We start from the raw sequence: 5,692 nt of genomic DNA on the forward strand, positions 1-5,692 counted from the left end.
CCACGAATTTTTGATCAAGATTCAGCCCAGGCAGTCAACATCCAGCAGAACAGGCACCTATCCACACTCGCCTGTTTGCCTGTCCAGCACAGGTTATGCCTGTCCATGCTAAGCACCCCGTGCTCTCCCTGAGCTCATGGGCATTCCCCTGAATGGGTAGCAGTGGGAAGCTCTTTGCAGCCACGGTTTGGACACATGCCCCAGCATGTCATGCTGGACCTCAGTCCCTTCACAGCAGATACCCAGCAACAAAATGATGCTGGTGAATGGAGTTATTCAGAAGAGCAGACAGTTTTAGGCACAAGTGAGCTAAGAGGTGCAGGCACAGCATGAATGTCTAAAGAGATAACGACACAGCATTGGCTTTAATTACAATGCAAGAGCCACAGCAACAGTGAGATCATTCAAGTCAATTCCTTCTGTCAGCTGCATCAGTGCAAATCAAAACTAACTGCAGGAGTCACACGGCTTGTATGGCCCTTGCTCACATGATAATAAATTAGGCAAAAATCCACTGGACTCAGTACTCCTGCATGGGTAATAAAAAGATGCCTGTGGGTGGAGTCCTGGAGACCCCAGTGATATAAATCCACTCTAAAAAGTATGAGGAAGAGGAGAGTTGATTCAGCTCCTCCCAAACAGAAAGGATGACAAATGTCAATGGTCAAAACATTTGCAATATGAATTTTTCTTGGCTTCTCTCATGCCTGTAAATGAAAACTCAGACCATTTTAGTCAGGAATATTTTTTTCTGTTTCTCACAACTGCACTTAATCAAATAAAAAAGATTATTAAAATTCTTTGACTCAACAAGCAAATATGGGAAAACACAAGCAAAGAAAGTACCTAACTAGCAGACCTGATAAAGAAAGGATGTTTATACTATACAAATAGGACCTATGGAGGCTTCAAACTTCTGAAAATTGCTCTCATTACACACAAGGAATATTACAGTAGTCAGCCTAGGTCTGACAGAGGTCCATCTTCTCTGATAGCCTCTTCGCCCCAGCAAACATCTAGATGAAGCCTAAGAGCATTGCAAAGATGTGCCAATGATCTCCTAAAAGATCCTACAATCCTACAGCAAACTTCGGCTCAGTGTCACTAAGCCAAAAGTGTTGAATTTATTGTTTTCTGGTGTATTTTTCTTCCATTGTCAGAAGTGGTTAATTCCATAGATACTATATAGTTACACATAAAAAAAAAAAAAAATCACAAAGGCCTTTGTCCTCCCTATCAGTACATCAGTGTATTTGTACAAATTTTCATGGTAACGCATCATGAAAGCAATTCACATAGTCCTAAGAAGGCATGTTCACTCTTAACGAGGGCGGAAATGAGACATGGAGCAGCCTAAGTGCTGCAGCAAAGGCCGGTGCAGGATCAGCAGAGCAAAGTATACAGACAAAGTTTTCCAAGCTCAACATGATGAGCTACCTAGTAGACCATCATTCTTCTCTACTACTGCCTCCAACAAAAATGCTGCTTTTGGAATGGTTAGGTGTTAAGTATTTCACCTTATTGAATATATATGGTTTCAATTCTCGTATTTCTGGCTTTAATTCCTAGACAAACCTTGTGCTTTCACTGACATCTGCACCAAAGGGAGCCTCAGCAAAGTCAATGACATTACACTGGGCTTGAACACTATGTGAGCTAATAACAAGCCCAAATGCATTGCAAGCAAAGTGGCACAGTGATCACATTCTGTCTTCTGCATCCAGACAAAAGTATGTCTCGTGTTTCCTGCCCCACGCCCCCTCTCTCCATGCCATAATCCACAGGCTGCTTGCAGGATGCCAGTGGGTTCATTTGCACCCCTCACACCACTGCTGATGGGGATCTGTCCTGATGCAGACAACCCACAAGCCTTTCCTTTACAGATCAGATCCTATCCAGCACTATCAGAAATCTTCCTCAGTCAATGGGCAATTAAAATAATTACCTTTAATTGTATTCTTCAATTACTCCACAGTACTGAGGGAGGACTCGGAGGGCTGGGACCAGATGCAAGCATATTCTGTTGTGATTAAAACTGACTGAAATGCTCCAACAAATATAAACCACTTGCTATTCACCTGTTTTGGGAACAACCCCTGTATGTTTTAAGCTGCTTCATATTTAAACTCATTAGAGTGACACCAGGGAAGCAACAGAAAGCTGTGCTGAGCGCACAAGGGCTCCTGAAGGGACATCTTCAAAGGAGCTGCTACCTTGTAATTCATGCAAAACACAAAGTAGCTACTCAGAAGAAAAGGCCACTGTGCACTCCTTCCTGCCAAAAGGATGTAGTGCCCAAAGTAGAGCTGGATTGGCTCTCAGGTACCTCAGGGGGTCCTGGTGTGAGGAGATGATTGGATGTGTGTGGTATGGGACTGTGGACAGTGGTAGGTTCACAGGGACTTGGCTGGGAATGCCTGGGAAATTGCTTTTTCTTATAAGCCAACAGATGATATAAAGGACAACTAAATATGAGAGAGAAACAACTGATGTTGGGAAGGGGTAAAAAGCAATTGCAGAGGAAAAGGCAGAATATGTGAACTTATACTTGCATCAAATCACTGTTTTAGCAGTCAGAACAACTAGAAAAGCAGAGTGGTGCCAACAGTCATTATTTAATTTGGGAGTTTTGCACTACCTGATACTCTATTTGAGACACTAAGTCTTCAAGTCATATGATTGTGGCAACACCCACTATAATTTTAAATATACCTTACTTTTGATCACATTAATAAATAATGCAGATATAATTCATAACATTTTCCAAATAATGTTAATGAGACAATAACTCAAATCTAGTTCCTATTACAGCGTGATCTACACATACAAGATAGTGCAAATGGAAAATTATTCTCAAAACCATGTCATGTAACAATAACATAACCAATAATCTTTTGATTCAGATCCAACACCTGCCAGGTTTTTCAAATAAGATAATGAAGCTGTGATAGGACCTTCTGTGTGAGTCAAAAATGCCTTCCTACCATGACTAAAGGAAAATTAAAAATACATCTCATGTCCTTGATTATTCAGTAGAAACCATTCATTGACCTAAAAGCAGGTGTTTGTTCAGGCATCTTTCTTGGGGAGGTGATGTTATTGATCAGAATTGGGCTGAGGCTTTGAGCATGTCAGGGAAAGGACAAAGGGTGGCTGTGAGAGCAGCAAGGCTCATCTCCAGCAGCAGCAGCAAAGAGAACATACAAGGATCAGGGGGAAACCAGAAGTGGTACCTTGACCCAAACCAAATAACAGCTGCTAGTTCTCTGCTCCCAAGCCTTCCTACTATTATCTATTATTTTCTCCTGCATAATTTGTCATAATTTCTGACTTGTAAGGCAAATTAATCATGCTTTAGAAAAAAATGAGATTTCTCACAAGGAGATTATCCGTCTCTGACAAACAAGAGATAATTAAATTAGCTTCCTTTTCTAAACATTTAGTAACTGTTTTTGGTAAATTAGTCCTTTTTTGTAATTTAGCTATAATTTAGGAAGATTTAATATGTCATTAGGCACACCAAAATCTATGTTAATATAACATTATGGCTGAGATTTTAATTGCCCCAGAGTCAGGAACTGTAAACATAAATGGCTTGATTCCCACATGGAAGCAGCTGATAGGAAATACATAGAGCTCCACAGAAATTCTCCTTAAAAATCCCTTCTTTTAGTTAAGCACATGCTTAAGGACTCTGGAGAAGAGGAGGCTTTCTCTGACTCGGGTAAGAATTCCAAGAATTCAGTGTAAAAGACAAATATTCACATATTTATTTGCAGAATTTCTACACACTACAGAAATGTATGGATTTAACCCTCTTCACAGTTCTCGAAGTTCCTGTTTCCCATCCTGCGATTTCCTGGGAAAATCCCAGTATCTAGCAGTAGTACCTGACTGTGGCCTGATTGATGACAATGTCTTCTGTTTCATTCTGGAAACAGGCCTTTTAGTCCTTTTGGACATTGCCAATTGATACTAATGTAATGGCATTAAAGAAGTCGATGCAACTACATACTGAGAGTAAAAAATCAGCATCTTTCTTGCTGGGGGAAAATCAAGAGAAAATCAAAGCAATTGAGTTGTATGGATGTTAAAAGGCGTAAGTGGAAAAGCAGATTTCAAAGTAACATTAATTGCTCTACAACAGCAGGGTCAGCCAGACTTTGCCTGAGCTGAAAGTGAAGAGTCAGGTAAAGCAGACTGATCCCCACACACTGCTGGCTGCAGCCTGGCCATTCCTGACTGGTCCTGGAACAACTGAACTCAGGGCGTTTCCCAGTGCACTGAGTAGTCACCTGCCCATGGCAGATCCTTTCAGAGCTCGTGCCTGACTGTCGGGATCCATCCCCGTACAGGCCACCATTTATTGGTGTTGGTGCTTGGCACCAATCGACAGTGGATGGGAACTGTCACTGTTAATTTATTATCGCACTGTAAGACTTTCACACCTTCTCTCTGTGAGTTCTCACAGAGCTCCTCGCAGCACTGACTCCTTTTCTTTCTTCTGCACAGCTGGTTGACTTCTTCCTGTCCCTATCATGACTGCCTGACCCTTTCTGTCCCTAGCAGCACACACTAACCCTTACTGTCCCTAACATGAACACCTGACCCTTTCTGTCCCTAAGCATGACTGCCTAACCCCTGCTCCTCACAGCAGCAAAGCCAATGACTCCAACTCTCCTCTTCACCAGCTAACCTACTCTTTTGTAACACCCATCCTTATTGAACCATCCTTATTGGACATAGCTGTGATCTATTAAGGGCAGGCCTGTTCCTACTCTTTGGTAATTAGTATAGCTGCAACTCCTCAGGGGTGAAATTGCCTTCAGTACTTATCTCTATTCTCCTACAATCCATCCTCCCACATTTGACTGTATGGATCCACCAAAAAGTGCTACGATTTGGAGAATCTCTACTTTCAGATAATTTTGGTGCTCAGGCCAAGGCAGCCTCCTGCTACCATTTGAACAGATTTGCCAGTTTTTATCAGAACTTGATAAAAGAGCAGAAGATTCCATGACATTTACATTCCAGCATGCTTCATGAAGGCAAGCAGCTAGAAGAAGATGACACAAAATCCTGTTTCAAGCCTTTTCCCAGACTGGGGCCTTCTCTAGATCTCTCCTTGCAGGTTACCTGATGCTGACTAAGATCCATGGCCTTACTTAGCAAACATCAACCAAGAACGTAACCAAACCTGTTGGGAAGCCGACTTCATTAGTTCTGTTTCCTTCTCTCCCAAGACAAATCTGCTTACCCTGGAAGCACACATCTCTCAGCAGAAGTAGTAGGAAAATGGCCACAACTTACACCAAGGCACTTCAGCCCATCGGACTGGCACATGCCAACTCTGTGGTAAACCACACTGATGAAAACACTAAGGTGGTTATCACAGACCTTTTTCTCACAGCCTTTCTGATTCTCAGCTGGAATGACTGGCACCTATTTACAGCCAAGGTGACCAAGAAAAGCCTCAAAGCAGCACAATCTGATTTTCTACCTGTCTTGAAAACACTCATCACTGTCATGACAAGGGAGCTTATATCTCTGTCAAAATGCCATATGTTGTAACCACTCTGCCATCACACTTTCATTTAAAGAAAAATAAGAATTTTCCTCAATTTTATTTTAGGGTTAAGATACTGCAGGACTCATTAGAAGTCGTGTTGTTCATGAGTTTAAAGCCCTAATT

Source organism: Vidua macroura, chromosome 8 (assembly GCF_024509145.1).
Source record: "Vidua macroura isolate BioBank_ID:100142 chromosome 8, ASM2450914v1, whole genome shotgun sequence".
In the NCBI taxonomy this organism is placed as follows: Eukaryota; Metazoa; Chordata; class Aves; order Passeriformes; family Viduidae; genus Vidua; species Vidua macroura.